General features: G+C 35.8%; 3 long non-coding RNA genes across 3 annotated transcripts; all 3 read right to left on the bottom strand.

Annotated features, from left to right (window-relative positions):
- Positions 1-338: 338 nt before the first annotated feature.
- On the bottom strand, positions 339-3,373 carry LOC149143913 (uncharacterized). Its single transcript, XR_016265160.1, has 6 exons — positions 2,917-3,373; positions 2,463-2,776; positions 2,206-2,279; positions 878-953; positions 562-633; positions 339-421 (listed from the first exon to the last, which is right to left on the bottom strand). It is a non-coding gene; the product is annotated as an uncharacterized LOC149143913 (long non-coding RNA).
- A 1,625-nt stretch (positions 3,374-4,998) lies between these two features.
- On the bottom strand, positions 4,999-7,722 carry LOC149143914 (uncharacterized). Its single transcript, XR_016264389.1, has 3 exons — positions 7,421-7,722; positions 7,163-7,237; positions 4,999-5,073 (listed from the first exon to the last, which is right to left on the bottom strand). It is a non-coding gene; the product is annotated as an uncharacterized LOC149143914 (long non-coding RNA).
- Positions 7,723-8,279: 557 nt separating this feature from the next.
- On the bottom strand, positions 8,280-9,880 carry LOC149143915 (uncharacterized). The gene is made up of 6 exons (XR_016265316.1): positions 9,675-9,880; positions 9,452-9,534; positions 9,217-9,353; positions 9,044-9,103; positions 8,446-8,515; positions 8,280-8,356 (listed from the first exon to the last, which is right to left on the bottom strand). It is a non-coding gene; the product is annotated as an uncharacterized LOC149143915 (long non-coding RNA).
- Positions 9,881-23,438: the final 13,558 nt, after the last annotated feature.

Consider the following 23,438-nt stretch of genomic DNA (forward strand, 5'->3'; position numbering starts at 1 on the left):
CACTTCACCTTTGTAGATTGTACAATTGTATCTCTTCACTATATAAAGAAGATCAATGTAGTTGATTATGACAACATAGATAAAGCATATGATAAATTAAATAGAAAAAAATGGAGCCACAAATTAGCAAAATATACTTTTAAGTGAAACGCATTAGGTGTGTTGACTCACCCTCATTTATGAACAATAACCTCCTCCATTTTTTTTGTCTGCTTCATTTGTTGGTGTGGAAAAGGAAACAAATGAAGCCATGACAAAAGGATGAATCATTGTGCAAGAAACATATATTACGGTGGATTAAAGCACAATATTATTATGTAGGAAAAAAATATGGCTCACCAATCCTTTGCGATATGTTTGTAGAATCTCCCAGGTATTTTCACCACTTCACCTTCATAGACTATACAACTGTAGTCGCTCACTACACAAAGAAAATAAATATAGTTGAGTATGCGACCACATATAAACCATATAATAAATTGAAAAACAAGCAAATAGAGTCACAAATGAGAAAAAGATAATTGTGAGTGAAGTGCATTGTGTATAGTTAGGGTGATTCACCTTCATTTATCAATGATAACCTCCACCTCATTTCTTTCATATTTTCTCCATGCAAACGAAACCAAGACCAAACTACAAGAAATGAGAAAACGAGTACAACACAAAGCATGGTCACTCTCAAACTCGACAAAAGCAAAACATGTAGACAACAAAAAACAAAAAATTGTAAGCATCCCCCTTGCATATTATATCTATTGCAATGTCTTCTCCTCCACTTGAAAGAAAAAAAGTGGGGTGATTAAGGTTAAAATATCAACATAGATAGTAATGATAAGCATATTTAAAAACTAATAAATATCTAGAATAAGAAACATACCTCCTTTAGAATTTGTTATTTTAACGGTAGACATTGCTTTGTATTCCATTTACTTGTGCTCACCAGAATAAGCCATCTACAACAGATACATAATAAAATATTAGAATCATTATACAAGTTAAACTAGAGAGTTGAATGTAATAATCAATCATAATATGAAACATACATGTCTTTGAGTTTTGTCGGGGAGCAACAGGAGGTTGCAGAACGAGGTATGTTTGTCCTCTTGTTTTGATGATGTTTTTTAGTGGATGGTTATCCTAGTTTGGACAAAGTTTTGGGGGCATCTAAAGCATTGTGTGGAGGGTAGAAGAAGGTGTCCTTGCAGCCCTAGATCAGTTTGACAAGGAATTTGGCTGCTATAAGAAGGACAAACTTTGAGAAGCCTAAGAGTTTGGTTCTTGGAGAAATAAGGGTAGCCAAGGAGGCTTATGAATCATCCCTAAGTTAATTGTTGGAGAAGGACTATAGACAATCATAGTGGGCAACCCTCCATGACCTAAGATTGTTTACATTGGAGCAGCACAAGAAGGCAATAGTGGGAAGAAGTCCCAAAGAGTTGAGGAGCAACAATGGGTAATCTCAAAGTTATTCACAAACAAAGTTGTGAACAACTCACAAGAAGACCCTATGTGTTGATTCATTGATGGACTAATGATCAACTAGAGGGCAGTTGGAGAGCCGTGTTCAGAGACCTAAAGGAGAAGGATTCATTGATAGAGGCAGATTGGTGTTGCTGTAGTTTGGGAGCCAAAGGAACGACATGTGTTCGGGACACGTGGACTAAAAGGGCCGTGGAGCGCTACATCAACAAGTAGGTCAAGTGTTGTCTTGTTCCAGGTAGATTGGTTGAAGGATTGACACCGAACCCTAGTTTGTATTTCTTGTATTAGTGATTGTATCAGGGCCATGATCCTTGGTACCAGAGCCCTAAATAATGTACTACAGTTTGTTAATATAACGAAATTGGGTTGTTGAAAAGTGGTAAAAAGTTGTCTATTTATGTACATGTTGATTTTTTGTTGTATTTATTCCATTGTGCAAAGCAGTTTGTTGTGCAATTTAAGTTGGTTGTTTCATAGATTCTTACACCCTAACCTACATTCTCTAGTGACGTGGAAAAACAACATCCTCGTCTCTAGTGAACATTGTTTAGGGGTGTGCGTGTGATGTGGAGCAAGAAACCACATAAATTTAAACATTCCATTTGTGATGTATATGTCAAACCACTAATTGAGTGGTACTACTCGAGAACCATGCTAGAAGGAAAAAACTTCAAGTAAACAAACAATAATAACACTATTTTGTTGGAAACCAACACGACTCACCCATCCTTGTGTGGCATCTACATTGCCTATCTTCTCAACCCGACCCTCTGAGACACTACAATTGTAGTCACTCACTGCACAAAATAATATTATATATGAGATCATGAATAAAACACGAGTTTAAATTACAAATATACAAAGCGATATATTAAACATACACATCACTGCCCTACTACACGAGAACCATGCTAGAAGGAAAAAATTTCAAGTAAACAAATAATAATAACTCTATTTTATTGGAAACCGACATGACTCACCCATCCTTTGCGTGGCATCTACCTTGTCTATCTTCTCAACTCGACCCTTCAAGACACTACAATTGTAGTCACTCAACGAACAAAGTAATATTATATACAAGATCATGAATAAAGCACTAGTTTAAATAACAAATATACAAAGCGTTGTATTAAACATACACATACCTGCCCTCCCTTGGCTAATATTTTAGTAACGAATAGAATAAATCACTTAAAATTTGTAAAATGTCTCACCCATCCTCTGCGACAGTTGTAGAATATCTAATGCATCTTCACCACTTCACCTTTGTAGATTGTACAATTGTAGCTCTTCACTACATAAAGAAGATCAATGTAGTTGATTATGACAACATAGATAAAGCATATAATAAATTAAATAGCAAAAAAATGGAGCCACAAATTAGCAAAATATACTTTTAAGTGAAGCGCATCGCATATAAGTGTGTTGACTCACCTTCATTTACGAACAATAACCTCCATTTTTTTTGGCTGCTTCCTTTGTTTCCTTTTCCACACCAACAAATGAAACCGAGACCAAATTACAAAGAACGTGAAAAAAAAGGAAAACGAGTACAACAAATCCAATAAATGAAACCAAGACAAAACTACAAAAAAAAGAGAAATAAAGCTGAAACAAAGAAAAACGATTACAACACAAAGCATGGCCATGCTCAAACTCAACCAAAAAAAACATGAACAAGGAAAAAAATGCAAACACCCGTTCTGCACATTATTTCTCATGCAATGTACCGTCCTCTCCTAGAAGGAAAAGAAGTAAACTGAACAAGGTTAAAATACACATAGTAATGGTACACATATTTCAAAACCAATAATTATTCATAATAGGAAACATGCTTCCCCTAGAGTTTGTTTTATAACAATGAATGATCTATTTTGTATTCCACTTGCTCGTGCTCATCAAAACAAGTCATCTACAAAAGATACAAACTAAGCTATTAGAATTGTTATATAAATTAAACTAGAGATTAGAATGAAATTATTAATCATAATAAGAAACACACCTTTCTTTGAGTTTGTTATATAAAAAGAGAGGCTATTTTGTATTTCACATGTTCTCATTGGAGAAATACTCTGCAATAAATACATAAAAAAATATTAAATTTCTAATAAAAGTTAAACTAGAGAGTTTGAAGGCATGAAATTGTCATGCAACTTAGTTCGAGTCCAATTGTATTCCATGCCATATCACAAAAAAAATATAAATTATCACAAGAAATATAAATTTTCTAGAATAGATGTACTTCTACTAGGAATAATACAAAGAATGCTTTCATTAGAGGTAAATTTATTTTGTATGAAATGAACCTAAACATATCTAAACAAATTGAACTCCCAAAACCATAGGGTCCACAAGGAAATAGTGTTGTATGTTAGCACGATGGTTGATTGGTTGAAGGGTCAATATGCTTGCTTGCTCAACTTTACCCACCTCTTATATAAGGCATGTACTATGGAGAGCCAAAAAAATACAAATTTAAAAAAACCATGTGATGTATACGTGAAACCACTAATTGAGTAATACAACCCAAGAACCATGCTCAAAGGAGAAATAGTAGTGCACACAAATAATAAAAATACTATTTTATTGGAAAACTATGACTCACCCATCCTCTATGCTCCATTTACATTGCTTAAAGTATTTTCTCCACTCGACCATCCCAGACACTACAGTGGTAGTCACTCACCGCACAAAGTAATCTTGTATGTGAAATCATGAATAAACCACGAGAGAAATTGAATAAAAAATATATAGAGAGATAAATTAATCATACACATACCTGCTAACTCTTCAGTAATGTTATAGCAGCAACAATTATGAACAATAACCCTGGAAATGTGAACCCCGTTATAACTTTTCTCTCTATTTCGAATCAAATTTTTCAGAAAATCTCAAACCTCACACCTATTAACAAGATCATACTACATTGAAGCCATGGATTAAAGCACAATATTATTATGTAGGAAAAAAATATGGCTCACCAATACTTTGCTGTGCGTTTGTAGAATCTCTAAGATATTTTCACCACTTCAAGTTCATAGACTATACAACTGTAGTCGCTCACTATACAAAGAAAATAAATATAGTTGAGTATGAGACCCCATATAAACCATATAATAAATTGAAAAGCAAGCAAATAGAGTCACGAATGAGGAAAAGATAATGAGTGAAGTGCATTGTGTATAGTTAGGGTGATTCACCTTCATTTATCAATGATAACCTCCACCTCATTTCTTTCATTTTCTCTCCATGCAAACAAAACCAAGACCAAACTGCAAGAAATGAGAAAACGAATACAACACAAAGCATGGTCACTCTCAAACTCGACAAAAACAAAACATGTAGACAACAACAAACAAAAAATTGCAAACTTCCCCCTTGCACATTATTTCTATTGCAGTGTCCTCTCCTCCGCTGAAAAGAAAGAAAGTGGGGTGGTTAAGGTTAAAATACAAACATAGATAGTAATGATAAGCATATTTAAAAACTGATAATTATTTAGAATAAGAAACATACCTCTTTTAGAATTTGTTATATAACGATAGACATTGCTTTGTATTCCATTTACTTGTGCTCACCAGAACAAGCCATCTACAACAGATACATAATAAAATATTAGAATCATTATACAAGTTAAACTAGAGAGTTGAATATAATAATCAATCATAATATGAAACATACATGGCTTTGAGTTTTGTTATATAAAGGGGAATAATCCATTCTGTATTTCACATATTCGTGCTCACTGGAATCAAACATTTGCTTGGTAGGTACTCCAAACCCTAGGGTACAAGGTTGTGAAGGATTTGGAACTGCATGGGATTTGTGGGCAAGAGTACCCAAGCTGTGGTCTTTGCACCCAAAGTTGTGGGTGTGAATCCATGAAGAGATTTGATGACTTGGCACTTGGACATGATAGAGCACCCTTAAAGGAGCAAGGGGTTGCTTCAAGCACCAAGAGAGCCCTTGTCACTGTGGAAAAATGAACGTTTATATGTTTTGAGTGGGTGAATTGTTTTAAAGATCAAGTCGGCCTTAGTTAAAGAGGCCCTTCTTGAAGGGATAAATGTCACCCTAAGCGAAAGATATAAATATGTGAGAGGAGAGAGCTCATTCCACACATCCAAGGAGCAACACATCAAAGAATATACCTCTGAAATAGATGAAGATCAAAAGGAGTTCAAGCGAAGTGGAGAAGGAGCATTTTTGTGTCGTTTGAGACTGTTTTGAGGACAATATTGATAGGCAATAGGCCAAGGGCTAAGAGGTGAATTTTGGGCAAATTTTGTGCACGTTTGAGGGGATTTTTCTCTGTGTTTAAGGCCGTTGGTTCTCTGGATTGATTGCAGGTGCACGACATATCTTTTGGGGAGGGCGGAGAGGCCTAGTAGGATGCCTAACCTAGGCCACAATCACAATAGGGGACAACGTAGTTAGAAGAGCCCTGAAGTGAGGGAAAACACAAGTTTTGGATCAGAATTTAGGGTTGAAGTGTGCCCTCACTGGAGCTCAAAAATTGCACTGAAGCCGAGGTCAAGGGGAGCAGCAAGAGGTTGCAGAACAAGGTATGTTTGTCCTCTTGTTTTGATGTTGTTTTTAGTGGATGGTTATTCTAGTTTGGACAAAGTTTGAGGGGCATCTAAAGGACTGTGTGGAGGGTAGAAGAAGGTGTCCTTGCAACCCTAGATCAGTTCGACAAGGAATTTGGCTGCTATAAGAAGGACAAACTTTGAGAAGCCTGAGCGTTTGGTTCTTGCAGAAATAAGGGTAGCCAAGGAGGCTTATGAATCATCCCTAAGTTAATTGTTGGAGAAGGACTATAGACAATCATAGCGAGCAACCCTCCATGCCCTAAGATTGTTTACATCGGAGCAGCACAAGAAGGCAAGAGTGGGAAGAAGTCCGAAAGATCTGAGGAGCAACAGTAGGTAATCTTAGAGTTATTCGCGAACAAAGTTGTCAACAACTCAGAAGAAGACCCTATGTGTTGATTCATTGATGGACTAATGATAACCTAGAGGGCAATTGGAGAGCCGTGTTCAGAGACCTAAAGGAGCAGGATTCATTGATAGAGACAGATTGGTGTTGTTGTAGTTTGGGAGCCAAAGGAACGACATATGTCTTCGGGACACATGGACTGAAAGGGCGGTGGAGCGCTACATCAACAAGTAGGTCAAGTGTTGTCTTGTTCAAGGTAGATTGGTGGAAGGAATGACACCGAACCCTAGTTTGTATTTCTTGTATTAATGATTGTATGAGGGCCATTATCCCTGGTACCAGAGCCCTAAATAATGTACTACAGTTTGTTAATATAATGAAGTTGGGTTGTTGAAAAGTGGTAAAAAGTTGTCTATTTATGTACATGTTGATTTTTTGTTGTATTTATTCCATTGTGCAGCGTAGCTTGTTGTGGCATTTGAGTTGGTTGTGTAATAGATTCTTAGACCCTAACCTACATTCTCTAGTGACGTGGAAAAACAACATCCTCGTCTCTAGTGCACATTGCCTAGGGGTGTGCATGTGATGTGGAGCAAGAAAGCACATAAATTTAAGCATTCCATCTGATGTATATGTCAAACCACTAACTGAGTGGTACTACCTGAAAACCATGCTAGAAGGAAAAAACTTCAAGTAAACAAATAATAATAACACTATTTTGTTGGAAACCAACACGACTCACCCATCCTTTGTGTGGCATCTATATTGCCTATCTTCTCAACCCGACCCACCGAGACACTACAATTGTAGTCACTCACTGCAACAAGTAATATTATATATGATATCATGAATAAAGCACAAGTTTAAATTACAAATATACAAAGCGATGTATTAAACATAAACATACCTGCCCTACTACACGAGAACCATGCTAGAAGGAAAAAACTTCAAGTAAACAAATACTAATAACACTATTTTGTTGGAAACCAACATGACTCACCCATCCTTTGGGTGGCATCTACATTGTCTATCTTCTCAACTCGACCCTCCAAGACACTACAATTGTACTCACTCAATGAACAAAGTAATATTATATATGAGATCATGAATAAAGCACAAGTTTAAAAAACAAATATACAAAGCGATGTATTAAACATACACATACCTACCCCCCTTTGGCTAATATTTTAGCAACGAATAGAATAAATCACTTACAATTTGTAGAATGTCTCACCCTTCCTCTGCCACAGTTGTAGAATGTCTAATGCATCTTCACCACTTCACCTTTGTAGATTGTACAATTGTAGCTCTTCACTACATAAAGAAGATCAATGTAGTAGATCATGACAACATAGATAAAGCATATAATAAATTGGATAGCGAAAAAATGGAGTCACAAATTAGCAAAATATACTTTTAAGTGAAGCGCATTGCATATAGGTGTGTTGACTCACCCTCATTTACGAACAATAACCTCCATTTTTTTTGTTTGCTTCCTTTGTTTCGTTTTCCACACCAACAAATGGAACCGAGACCAAATTACAAAGAACGTGAAAAAAAAAAGGAAAACGAGTACAACAAACCCAAACAATGAAACCAAGACAAAACTAAAAAAAAGAGAAAAAGAGCTTAAACAAAGAAAAACAATTACAACACAAAGCATGGCCATGCTCAAACTGAACAAAAAAAAAAACATGAACAAAGAAAAAAATGCAAACACCCTGTTCTGCACATTATCTCTCCTGCAATGTACCGTCCTCTCTTGTAAGGAAAAGAAGTAAAATGAACAAGCTTAAAATACACAGTTAGTAATGGTACACATATTTCAAAACCAATAATTATTCATAATAGGAGACATACCTCCCCTAGAGTTTGTTTTATAACAATGAACGTCTATTTTGTATTCCACTTGCTCGTGCTCATCAGAACAAGTCATCTACAAAAGATACAAAATAAGCTATTAGAATTGTTATATAAATTAAATAGAGATTAGAATGAAATTATTAATCATAATAAGAAACACACCTTTCTTTGAGTTTGTTATATAAAAAGAGAGGCCATTTTGTATTTCACGTGTTCTCACTAGACAAATATTCTGCAATAAATACATAAAAAAATATTAAATTTCTAATAAAAGTTAAACTAGAGAGTTTGAAGGCATAAACTTGTTATGCAACTTAGTTTGAGTCCAATTGTATTCCATGCCATATCACAAAAAAATATCAATTATCACAAAAAATATAAATTTTCTAGACTAGATGTACTACAAGGAATAATACAAACAATGCTTTCATAAGAGGTAATTTTTTTTGTTTGAAAATGAATCTAAACATATCTAAACAAATTGAACTCCCAAAACCATAGGGTCCACAAGGCAATAGTGTTGTATGTTAACATGATGGTTGATTGGTTGAAGGGTCCATATGCTTGCTTGCTCAACTTTACCCACCTCTTCTATAAGGCATGTACTATGGAGAGCCAAAAAATACAAATTTAAAAAAACCATGTGATGTATACATGAAACCACTAATTGAGTAATACGACCCAAGAACCATGCTCGAAGGAGAAATAGTAGTGCAAAGAAATAATAAAAATACTATTTTATTGGAAAACTACGACTCACCCATCCTCTGTGCTCCATTTGCATTGCTTAAAGTATCTTCTCCACTGACCATCCCAGACACTACAGCGGTAGTCACTCACCGCACAAAGTAATCTTGTATGTGAAATCATGAATAAACCAAGAGAGAAATTGAATAAAATATATACAGAGCAATAAATTAATCATACACATACCTGCTAACTCTTCAGTAATGTGATAGCAGCAACAATTATGAACAATAAGCCTGGAACCATTATAACTTTTCTCTCTATTTCGTATCAAATTTTTCGGAAAATCTCAAACCTCACACCGATTAACAAGATCAAACTACCTTGAAGCCATGACAAAAGGATGTATCATTGTGAAAGCAACATATATTACGGTGGATTAAAGCACAAAATTATTATGTAGGAAAAAAATATGGCTCACCAATCCTCTGCAGTGCGTTTGTAGAATCTCTAAGGTATTTTCACCAACTTCACCTTCATAGACTATACAACGGTAGTCGCTCACTACACAAAGAAAATAAATATAGTTGAATATGAGACCCCATATAAACCATGTAATAAATTGAAAAGCAAGAAAACAAAGTCACGAATGAGGAAAAGATAATTGTGAGTGAAGTGCACTGTGCATAGTTAGGGTGATTCACCTTAATTTATCAATAATAACATCCACCTCATTTCTTTCATTTTCTCTCCATGCAAAGAAAACCAAGACCAAACTACAAGAAATGAGAAAACGAGTACAACACAAAGCATGGTCACTCTCAAACTCGACAAAAACAAAACATGTAGACAACAACAAACAAAAAATTGCAAACTTCCCCCTTGCACATTATTTCTACTATAGTGTCCTCTCCTCCGCTGAAAAGAAAAAAAGTGGGGTGGTTAAGGTTAAAATACAAACATAGATAGTAATGGTAAGCATATTTAAAAACTGATAATTATTTAGAATAAGAAACATACCTCCTTTAGAATTTGTTATATAATGATAGACATTGCTTTGTATTCCATTTACTTGTGCTCACAAGAACAAGCCATCCACAACAGATACATAATAAAATATTAGAATCATTATACAAGTGAAATTAGAGAGTTGAATGTAATAATCAATCATAATATGAAACATACATGTCTTTGAATTTTGTTATATAAAGGGGGATAATCCATTATGTACTTCATGTATTCGTACTCGCTGGAATCAACCATCTGCATTAGATACACAATAAACTATTAGGATTCTAATAAAATTTAAACTAAAGACTTGAAGGCAGGAGAGAGCTCATTCCACACATCCAAGGAGCAACACATCAAAGAATATACCTCTGAAATGGATGAAGATCAAAAGGAGTTGAAGCGAAGTGGAGAAGGAGCATTTTTGTGTCTTCTTGATACTGTTTTGAGGAAAATATTAATAGGCAACAGGCTGAGGGCTAAGCGGTGAATTTTGGGCAATTTTTTTGCACGTTTGAGGACATTTCTCTCTGTGTTTCAGGACGCAGGTTCTCTAGATTGATTGCAGGTGAACGACATATCTTTTGGGGAGGGCGGAGAGGCCTAGTAGGATGCCTAACCTAGGCCACAATCACAGTAGGTGACAACATAGTTAGAAGAGGCCTGAAGTGAGGGAAAACACAAGCTTTGGTTCAGAATTTAGGTTTGACGTGTGCCCTCACTAGAGCTCAAAAATTGCAATGAAGCCGAGGTCAAGGGGAGTAGCAGGAGGTTGCAGAACAAGGTATGTTTGTCCTCTTGTTTTGATGTTGTTTTTAAGTGGATGGTTATCCTAGTTTGGAAAAAGTTTAAGGGGCATCTAAAGGACTGTGTGGAGGGTAGAAGAAGGTGTCCTTGCAGCCCTAGATCAGTTCGACAAGGAATTTGGCTGCTATAAGAAGGACAAACTTTGAGAAGCCTAAGGGTTTGGTTCTTGGAGAAATAAGAGTACCGAAGGAGGCTTATGAATCATCCCTAATTTAGTTGTTGGAGAAGGACTATAGACAATCATAGTGGGCAACCCTCCATGCCCAAAGATTGTTTACATTGGAGCAGCACAAGAAGGAAATAGTGGGAAGAAGTCCGAAAGTGCTAGCAGCAACAGTGGGTAATCTCAGAGTTATTCACAAACAAAGTTGTGAACAACTCACAAGAAGAACCTATGTGTTGATTCATTGATGGACTAATGATCAACTAGAGGGCAGTTCGAGTGCCGTGTTCAGAGACCTAAAGGAGCAGGATTCATTGATAGAGGCAGATTGGTGTTGTTGTAGTTTGGGAGCCAAAGGAACGACATATGTGTTCCGGAAACATGGACTGAAAGAGCTGTGGAGCGCTACATCAACAAGTAGGTCAAGTGTTGTCTTGTTCAAGGTAGATTGGTTGAAGGACTGACACCGAACCCTAGTTTGTATTTCTTGTATTAGTGATTGTATGAGGGCCATGATCCCTGGTACAAGAACCCTAAATAATGTACTACAGTTTGTTAATATAACGAAGTTGGGTTGTTGAAAAGAGGTAAAAAGTTGTCTATTTATGTACATGTTGATTTTTTGTTGTATTTATTCCATTGTGCAAAGTAGTTTGTTGTGGCAATTGAGTTGGTTGTGTAATAGATTCTTAGACCCTAACCTACATTCTCTAGTGACGTGGAAAAACAACATCCTCGTCTCTAGTGCACATTGTCTAGGGGTGTGCGTGTGATGTCGAGGAAGAAAGCACATAAATTTAAACATTCCATCTGATGTATATGTCAAACCACTAACTAAGTGGTACTACTCGAGAACCATGCTAGAAGGAAAAAACTTCAAGAAAACAAATAATAATAACACTATTTTTTTGGAAACCAACATGACTCACCCATCCTTTTTGTGGCATTTACATTGCCTATCTTCTCAACCCGACCCTCCGAGACACTACAATTGTAGTCACTCACTGCACAAAGTAATATTATATATGAGATCATGAATAAAGCACGAGTTTAAATTACAAATATACAAAGCGATGTATTAAACATACACACACCTGCCCTACTACACGAGAACCATGCTAGAAGGAAAAAACTTCAAGTAAACAAATAATAATAACACTATTTTGTTGGAAACCAACATGACTCGCCCATCCTTTGCGTGGCATCTACATTGTCTATCTTCTCAACTCGACCCTCCGAGACACTACAATTGTAGTCACTCAATGAACAAAGTAATATTATATATGAGATCATGAATAAAGCACAACTTTAAATAACAAATATACAAAGCAATGTATTAAACATACACATACCTGCCCTCCCTTGGCTAATATTTTAGCAACGAATAGAATAAATCACTTACAATTTGTAGAATGTCTCACCCATCCTCTGCCACAGTTGTAGAATGTCTAATGCATCTTCACCATTTCACCTTTGTAGATTGTACAATTGTAGCTCTTCACTACATAAAGAAGATCAATGTAGTTGATTATGACAACATTGATAAAGCATATAATAAATTGAATAGCAAAAAAATAGAGCCACTAATTAGCAAAATATACTTTTAAGTGAAGCGCATTGCATATATGTGTGTTGACTCACCCTCATTTATGAACAATAACCTCCAGTTTTGTCTGCTTCTTTTGTTTCCTTTTCCACACCAACAAATGAAACCGAGACCAAATTACAAAGAACGTGAAAAAAAAAGAAAAACGAGTACAACAAACCCAATAAATGAAACCAAGACAAAACTACAAAAAAAGAGAAAAAAAGTGAAACAAAGAAAAACGATTACAACATAGCATGGCCATGCTCAAACTCAACAAAAAAAACATGAACAAAGAAAAAAATGCAAACACCCGTTCTGCACATTATCTCTCCTGCAATGTATGGTCCTCTCCTGGAAGGAAAAGGAGTAAACAGAACAAGGTTAAAAAACACATAGTTAGTAATGGTACACATATTTCAAAACCAATAATTATTCATAATAGGAAACATGCCTCCCCTAGAGTTTGCTTTATAACAATGAACGATCTATTTTGTATTCCACTTGCTCTTGCTCATCAGAACAAGTCATCTACAAAAGATACAAAATAAGCTATTAGAATTGTTATATAAATTAAACTAGAGATTAGAATGAAATTATTAATCATAATAAGAAACACACCTTTCCTTGAGTTTGTTAGATAAAAAGAAAGGCCATTTTGTATATCATGTGTTCTCACTGGACAAATATTCTGCAATAAATACATTAAAAAACATTAAATTTCTAATAAAAGTTAAACTAGAGAGTTTGAAGGCATGAACTTGTCATGCAACATAGTTCAAGTCTAAATGTATTCCATGCCATATCACAAAAAAATATAAATTATCACAAAAAATATAAATTTTCTAGACTACATGTACTTCTACTAGGAATAATACAAACAATGCTTTAATAAGAGGTAATTTTTTTTGTTTGAAAATGAATCTAAACAAATTGAACTCCCAAAACCATAGGGACCACAAGGCAATAGTGTTGTATGTTAGCACGATGGTTGATTGGTTGAAGGGTCAATATGCTTGCTTGCTCAACTTTACCCACCTCTTCTATAGGGCATGTACTATGGAGAGGCAAAAAAAAATACAAATTTAAAAAAACCATGTGGTGTATACGTGAAACCACTAATTGAGTAATACGACCCAAGAAACATGCTCGAATGAGAAATAGTAGTGCAAACAAATAATAAAAATACTATTTTAATCGAAAACTACGACTCACCCATCCTCTATGCTCCATTTGCATTGCTTAAAGTATCTTCTCCACTCGACCATCCCAGACACTACAGTGGTAGTCACTCATCACACAAAGTAATCTTGTATGTGAAATCATGAATAAGCCAGAAGAGAAAGTGAATAAAAAATATACAAAGCGATAAATTAATCATACACATACCTGCTAACTCTTCAATAATGTTATAGCAGCAACAATTATGAACAATAAGGTTGGAAATGTGAACCCCGTTATAACTTTTCTCTGTATTTCGTATCGAAATTTTCGGAAAATCTCAAACCTCACACCCATTAACAAGATCATACTACCTTGAAGCCATGACAAAAGGATGAATCATTGTGAAAGCAACATATATTACGGTGGATTAAAGCACAATATTATTATGTAGGAAAAAAATATGGCTCACCAATCCTTTGCGGTGCGTTTGTAGAATCTCTAATGTATTTTCACCAACTTCACCTTCATAGACTATACAATTGTAGTCGCTGACTACACAAAGAAAATAAATATAGATGAGTATGAGACCCCATATAAACCATATAATAAATTGAAAAGCAAGCAAATAGAGTCACGAACGAGGAAAAGATAATTGTGAGTGAAGTGCATTGTGTATAGTTAGGGTGATTCACCTTCATTTATCAATGATAACCTCCACCTCATTTCTTTCATTTTCTCTCCATGCAAAGAAAACCAAGACCAAACTACAAGAAATGAGAAAACGAGTACAACACAAAGCATGGTCACTCTCAAACTCGACAAAAACAAAACATGTAGACAACAACAAATAAAAAATTGCAAACTTCTCCTTGCACATTATTTCTATTGCAGTATCCTCTCCTCCGCCGAAAAGAAAAAAAGTGGGGTGGTTAAGGTTAAACTGATAATTATTTAGAATAAGAAACATACCTCCTTTAGAATTTGTTATATAAGGATAGACATTGCTTTTTATTCCATTTACTCGTGCACACTAGAACAAGCCATCTACAATAGATACATAATAAAATATTAGAATCATTATACAAGTTAAACTAGAGAGTTGAATGTAATAATCAATCATAATATGAAACATACATGTCTTTGAGTTTTGTTATATAAAGGGGGATAATCCATTTTGTATTTCACGTATTCGTGCTCACTGGAATCAACCATCTGCAATAGATACACAATAAACTATTAGAATTCTAATCAAAGTTAAACTAGAGAGTTGAAGGTATGAACTTGTCATCCAACTTAATTCCAGTCCATTTATATTCCATGCTATATCTCAAAATATATAAATTTTCTAAACTAGATGTAATTCTACTAGGAATAATGCAATCAATGTTATCATAAGAGAAATAATTCTTTTTGTAGAGGGATCTAAGCATATTTAAACATATTCAACAACCAAAATCCTAGGGGCCACAAGGCAATAGTCTTGTCTATTAGCACAATGGTTGATTGGTTGAAGGGTTTGTATGCTTTCTTGCTCAACCTTACCATCCTCTGTTGAGATTTTTAGCTTGGTAGGTACTCCAAACCCTACGGTACAAGGTTGTGAAGGATTTGGAACCGCATGGGATTTGTGCGCAAGAGAGTACCCAAGCTGTGGGCTTTGCACCCAAAGTTGTGGGTGTGAATCCATTAAGAGATTTGATGACTTGACACTTGAACATGATAGAGCACCCTTAAAGGAGCAAGGGGTGGGGTTGCTTCAAGCACCTAGAGAGCCCTTGTCACTGTGGAAAAATGAACATTTATATGTTTTGAGTGGGTGAATTGTTTTAAAGATCAAGTCGGCCTTAGTTAAAGAGGCCCTTCCTGAAGGGATAAATGTCACCCTAAGCGAAAGATATAAATATGTGAGAGGAGAGAGCTCATTCCACACATCCAAGGAGCAACACATCAAAGAATATACCTCTGAAATAGATGAAGATCAAAAGGAGTTGAAGCGAAGTGGAGAAGGAGCATTTTTGTGTCTTCTTGAGACTGTTTTGAGGACAATGTTGATAGGCAACAGGCCGAGGGCTAAGAGGTGAATTTTGGGCAAATTTTGTGCACGTTTGAGGAGATTTTTCTCTGTGTTTCAGGCCACAAGTTCTCTGGATTGATTGCAGGTGAACGACATATCTGTTGGGGAGGGCGGAGAGGCCTAGTAGGATGCCTAACCTAGGCCACAATCACAGCAGGGGACAACATAGTTAGAAGAGGCCCTCACTAGAGCTCAGAAATTACAATGAAGCCGAGGTCAAGGGGAGCAGCAGGAGGTTGCAGAACAAGGTATGTTTGTCCTCTTGTTTTGATGTTGTTTTTTAGTGGATGGTTATCCTAGTTTGGACAAAGTTTGAAGGGTATCTAAAGGACTGTGTGGAGGGTAGAAGAAGGTGTCCTTGCAGCCCTAGATCAGTTCGACAAGGAATTTGGCTGCTATAAGAAGGACAAACTTTGAGAAGCCTAAGGGTTTGGTTCTTGGAGAAATAAGGGTAGCCAAGGAGGCCTATGAATCATCCCTAAGTTAATTGTTGGAGAAGGACTATAGACAATCATAGTGGGCAACCCTCCATGCCCTAAGATTGTTTACATTGGAGCAGCACAAGAAGGCAATAGTGGGAAGAAGTCCCAAAGAGCTGAGGAGCAACAGTGGGTTATCTCAACGTTATTCGCAAACAAAGTTGTGAACAACTCACAAGAAAACCCTATGTGTTGATTCATTGATGGACTAATGATCAACTAGAGGGCAGTTGGAGAGCCGTGTTCAGAGACCTAAAGAAGCAGGGTTCATTGATAGAGGCAGATTGGTGTTGTTGTAGTTTGGGAGCCAAAGGAACGACATATGTGTTCGGGACACATGGACTGAAAGGGCTGTGGAGTGCTACATCAACAAGTAGGTCAAGTGTTGTCTTGTTCAAGGTAGATTGGTTGAAGGACTGACACCGAACCCTAGTTTGTATTTCTTGTATTATTGATTGTATGAGGCCATGATCCCTGGTACCAGAGCCCTAAATAATGTACTACAGTTTGTTAATATAACGAAGTTGGGTTGTTGAAAAGTGGTAAAAAGTTTTCTATTTATGTACATGTTGATTTTTTGTTGTATTTATTCCATTGTGCAAAGTAGTTTGTTGTGGCATTTGAATTGGTTGTGTAATAGATTCTTTTACCCTAAACTACATTCTCTAATGACATGGAAAAACAACATCCTCATCTCTAGTGCACATTGTCTAGGGGTGTCCGTGTGATGTGGAGCAAGAAAGCACATAAATTTAAACATTCCATCTGATGTATATGTCAAACCACTAACTGAGTGGTACTACCCGAGAACCATGCTAGAAGGAAAAAACTTCAAGTAAGCAAATAATAATAACAATATTTTGTTGGAAACCAACATGACTCACCCATCCTTTGTGTGGCATCTACATTGCCTATCTTCTCAACCTGACCGTCCGAGACATTACAATTGTAGTCACTCACTGCACAAATTAATATTATATATATGAGATCATTAATAACGCACGAGTTTAAATTACAAATATACAAAGCAATGTATTAAACATACACATACCTTCCCTACTACACGAGAACCATGCTAGAAGGAAAAAACTTCAAGTAAACAAATAATAATAACACTATTTTGTTGGAAACCAACATGACTCACCCATCCTTTGCGTGGCATCTACATTGTCTATCTTCTCAACTCGACCCTCCAAGACACTACAATTTTAGTCACTCAATGAACAAAGTAATATTATATATGAGATCATGAATAAAGCACAAGTTTAAATAACAAATATACAAAGCAATGTATTAAACATACACATACCTGCCCTCCCTTTGCTAATATTTTACAAACGAATAGAATAAATCACTTACAGTTTGTAGAATGTCTCACCCATCCTCTGCCACAGTTGTAGAATGTCTAATGCATCTTCACCACTTCACCTTTGTAGATTGTAAAATTGTAGCTCTTCACTACATAAAGAAGATCAATGTACTTGATTATGACAACATAGATAAAGCATATAATAAATTGAATAGCAAAATAATGGAGCCACAAATTAACAAAATATACTTTTAAGTGAAGCACATTGCATATAGGTGTGTTGACTCACCCTCATTTACGAACAATAACCTCCATTTTTTTTGTTTGCCTCCTTTGTTTACTTTTCCACACCAACAAATGAAACCGAGACCAAATTACAAAGAACGTGAAAAAAAAAGGAAAACGAGTACAACAAACCCAATAAATGAAACCAAGACAAAACTACAAAAAAAAAAAGAGAAAAAAAGGGTGAAACAAAGGAAAACGATTACAAAATCGCATGGCCATGCTCAAACTCAACAAACAAACAAACAAAAAAACATGAACAAAGAAATAATGCAAACACCCATTCTGCACATTATCTCTCCTTCAATGTACCGTGCAATGTACCGTCCTCTCCTGGAAGGAAAAGAAGTAAACTGAACAAGGTTAAAATACACACAGTTAGTAATGGTACACATATTTCAAAACCAATAATTATTCATAATAGGAAACATACCTCCCCTAGAGTTTGTTTTATAACAATTAACGATCTATTTTGTATTCCACTTACTCGTGCTCATCAGAACAAGTCATCTACAAAAGATACAAAATAAGCTATTAGAATTGTTATATAAATTAAACTAGAGATTAGAATGAAATTATTAATCATAATAAGAAACACACATTTCTTTGAGTTTGTTATATAAAAAAGAGGCCATTTTGTATTTAACGTGTTCTCACTCGACAAAAATTCTGCAATAAATACATAAAAAAATTATTAAATCTCTAATAAAAGTTAAACTAGAGAGTTTGAAGGCATGAACTTGTCATGCAACTTAGTTCGAGTCCAATTGTATTCCATGCCATATCACAAAAAATATAAAATATAAATTTTCTAGACTAGATGTACTTCTACTAGGAATAATACAAACAATGTTTTCATAAGAGGTAATTTTTTTTGTTTGAAAATGAATCTAAACATATCTAAACAAATTAAACTCCCAAAACCATAGGGTCCACAAGGCAATAGTTGATTGGTCGAAGGGTCAATATGCTTGCTTGCACAACTTTACCCACCTCTTCTATAGGGCATGTACTATGGAGAGCCAAAAAAAATACAAATTTATAAAAACCATGTGATGTATACGTGAAATCGGTAATTGAGTAATACAACCCAAGAACCATGCTCAAAAGAGAAATAGTAGTGAAAACAAATAATAAAAATACTATTTTATTGGAAAACTACGACTCACCCATCCTCTATGCTCCATTTGCATTGCTTAAAGTATCTTCTCCACTCGACCATCGTAGACACTACATCAGTAGTCACTCACCGCACAAAGTAATCTTGTATGTGAAATCATGAATAAACCACGAGAGAAATTGAAAAAAAATATACAGAGCGATAAATTAATCATACACATACCTGCTAACTCTTCAGTAATGTTATAGCAACAACAATTATGAACAATAAGCCTGGAAATGTGAACCCCGTTATAACTTTTCTCTCTATTAAGTATCAAATTTTTTGGAAAATCTCAAACCTCACACCCATTAACAAGATCATACTACCTTGAAGCCATAACAAAAGGATCAATCATTGTGCAAGCAACATATATTACGGTGGATTAAAGCACAATATTATTATGTAGGAAAAAAATATGGCTCACCAATCCTTTGTGGTGCGTTTGTAGAATCTCTAAGGTATCTTCACCAACTTCACCTTCATAGACTATACAACTGTAGTCGCTCACTACACAAAGAAAATAAATATAGTTGAGTATGTGACCCCATATCAACCATATAATAAATTGAAAAGCAAACAAATAGAGCATGAATAAGGAAAAGATAATTGTGAGTGAAGTGCATTGTGTATAGTTAGGATGATTCACCTTCATTTATCAATGATAACCTCCACCTCATTTCTTCCATTTTCTCTCCATGCAAACAAAACCAAGACCAAAGTACAAGAAATGAGAAAACGAGTACAACACAAAGCATGGTCACTCTCAAACTCAACAAAAACAAAACATGTAGACAACAACAAACAAAAAATTGCAAACTTCCCCCTTGCACATTATTTCTATTGCAGTGTCCTCTCCTCCGCTGAAAAGAAAAAAAGTGGGGTGGTTAAGGTTAAAATACAAACATATATAGTAATGATAAGCATATTTAAAAACTGATAATTATTTAGAATAAGAAACATACGTCCTTTAGAATTTGTTATATAACAATAGACATTGCTTTGTATTCCATTTACTTGTGCTCACCAGAACAAGCCATCTACAACAGATACATAATAAAATATTAGAATCATTTTACAAGTTAAACTAGAGAGTTGAATGTAATAATCAATCATAATATGAAACATACATGTCTTTGAGTTTTGCTATATAAAGGGGGATAATCCATTCTGTACTTCACGTATTCGTGCTCACTGGAATCATCCATCTGTGATAGATACAAAATAAACTATTAGGATTCTAACCAAAGTTAAAATAGAGAGTTGAAGTCGAGAACTTGTCATCCAACTTAATTACAATCCATTTATATTCCATGCTATACCTCAAAATATATAAATTTTCTAAACTAGAAGTAATTCTACTAGGAATAATGCAATTTAATGTTTTCATAAGAGAAATAATTCTTTTTGTAGTGGGATCTAAGCATATTTAAACATATTGAACAACCAAAATCCTAGAGGCCACAAGGCAATAAGTCTTGTCTATTAGCACAATGGTTGATTGTTTTAAGGGTCTGTATGCTTGCTTGCTCAACCTTACCATCCTCTGCTGAGATTTGTAGCTACGTAGGTACTCCAAACCCTAGGGTACAAGGTTGTGAAGGATTTGGAACCACATGGGATTTGTGGGCAAGAGAGTACCCAAATTGTGCGCTTAGCACCCAAAGTTGTGGGTGTGAATCCATGAAGAGATTTGATGACTTGGCACTTGGACATGATAGAGAACCCTTAAAGGAGCAAGGGTTTGCTTCAAGCACCAAAAGAGCCCTTGTCACTGTGGAAAAATTTAACGTTTATATGTTTCGAGTGGGTGAATTGTTTTAAAGATCAAGTCGGCCTTAGTTAAAGAGGCCCTTCTTGAAGGGATAAATGTCACCCTAAGCGAAAGATATAAATATGTGAGAGGAGAGAGCTCATTCCACACATCCAAGGAACAACACATCAAAGAATATACCTATGAAATAGATGAAGATCAAAAGGAGTTCAAGCCAAGTGGATAAGGAGCATTTTTGTGTCTACTTGACACTGTTTTGAGGACAATATTGATAGGCAACAGGCAGGGGGCTAAGAGGTGAATTTTGGGCAAATTTTGTGCACGTTTGAGGAGATTTTTCTCTGCGTTTCAGGCCGCAGGTTCTCTGGATTGATTGCAGGTAAACGACATATCTTTTGGGGAGGGCGGGCAGGCCTAGTAGGATGCCTAATCTAGGCCACAATCACAGCAGAGGACAACGTAGTTAGAAGAGGCCTGAAGTGAGGGAAAACACAAGTTTTGGATCAGAATTTAGGGTTGATGTGTGCCCTCACTAGAGCTCAAAAATTGTACTGAAGCCGAGGTCAAGGGGAGCAGCGGGAGGTTGCAGAACAAGGTATGTTTGTCCTCTTGTTTTGATGTTTTTTAGTGGATGGTTATCCTAGTTTGGACAAAGTTTGAGGGGCATCTAAAGGACTGTGTAGAGGAAGAAGAAGGTGTCATTGCAGCCCTAGATCAGTGCGACAAGGAATTTGACTGTTATAAGAAGGACAAACTTTGAGAAGCCTAAGGGTTTGGTTATTGGAGAAATAAGGGTAGCCTAGGAGGCTTATGAATCATCCCTAAGTTAATTGTTGGAGAAGGACTATAGACAATCATAGTGGGCAACCCTCCATGCCCTAAGATTGTTTACATTGGAGCAACACAAGAAGGAAATAGTGGGAAGAAGTCTGAAAGAGCTGAGGAGCAACAATGGGTAATCTCAGAGTTATTTACAAACAAAGTTGTAAACAACTCACAAGAAGCCCTTATGTGTTGATTCATTAATGGACTAATAATCAACTAGAGGGCAGTTGGAGAGCCGTGTTCAAAGACCTAAAGGAGCAGGATTCATTGATAGAGGCAGATTGGTGTTGTTGTAGTTCGGGAGCCAAAGGAACGACATATGTGTTCAGGACACATCGACTGAAAGGGTTGTGGAGCGCTACATCAACAAGTAGGTCAAGTGTTGTCTTTTTCAAGGTAGATTGGTTGAAGGACTGACACCGAACCCTAGTTTGTATTTCTTGTATTAGTGATTGTATGAGGGCCATGATCCCTGGTACAAGAGCCCTAAATAATGTACTACAGTTTGTTAATATAACGAAGTTGGGTTGTTGAAAAGTGGTAAAAAGTTGTCTATTTATGTACATGTTGATTTTTTGTTGTATTTATTCCATAGTGCAAAGTAGTTTGTTGTGGCATTTGAGTTGGTTGTGTAATAGATTCTTAGACCCTAACCTACATTCTCTAGTGACGTGGACAAACAACATCCTCGTCTCTAGTGCACATTGTCTTGGGGTGTGCGTGTGATGTGGAGCAAGAAAGCACATAAATTTAAACATTCCACTAATGTATATGTCAAAGCACTAACTGAGTGGCACTACTCAAGAACCATGCTAGAAGGAAAAAACTTCAAGTAAACAAATAATAATAACACTATTTTGTTGGAAACCAACACGACTCACCCATCCTTTGTGTGGCATCTGCATTGCCTATCTTCTCAACCCGACCCTCCAAGACACTACAATTGTAGTCACTCACTGCACAAGGTAATATTATATATGAGATCATGAATAAAGCACGAGTTTAAATTATAAATATACAAAGCGATGTATTAAACATACACATACCTACCCTACTACACGAGAACCATGCTAGAAGGAAAAAACTTCAAGTAAACAAATAATAATAACACTATTTTGTTGGAAACCAACATGACTCCCCCATTCATTGCGTGGCATCTACATTGTCTATCTTCTCAACTCGACCCTCCGAGACGCTACAATTGTAGTCACTCAATGAACAAAGTAATATTATATATGAGATCATGAATAAAGCACAAGTTTAAATAACAAATATACAAAGCGATGTACTAAACATACACATACCTGCCCTCCCTTGGCTAATATTTTAGCAGCATATAGAATAAATCACTTACAATTTGTAGAATGTCTCACCCATCCTCTGCCACAGTTGTAGAATGTCTAATGCATCTTCACCACTTCACCTTTGTAGATTGTACAATTGTAGCTCTTCACTACATAAAGAAGATCAATGTAGTTGATTATGACAACATAGATAAAGCATATAATAAATTGAATAGCAAAAATATGGAGCCACAAATTAGCAAAATATACTTTTAAGTGAAGCGTGTTGCATATAGGTGTGTTGACTCACCCTCATTTACGAACAATAGCCTCCAACATTGCCTATCTTCTCAACCCGACCCTCCGAGACACAACAATTGTAGTCACTCACTGCACAAAGAAATATTATATATGAGAACGTGAATAAGGCACGAGTTTAAATTACAAATATACAAGGTATGTTTAAATTGCAGAACAAGGTTTGTTTGTCCTCTTGTTTTTGATGTTTTTTTTAGTGGATGGTTATCCTAGTTTAGACAAAGTTTGAGGGGCA

This window comes from Pinus tabuliformis, chromosome X (assembly GCF_031772625.1).
Source record: "Pinus tabuliformis cultivar Carrire ecotype Pingquan chromosome X, CPIR1, whole genome shotgun sequence".
NCBI lineage: Eukaryota > Viridiplantae > Streptophyta > Pinopsida > Pinales > Pinaceae > Pinus > Pinus tabuliformis.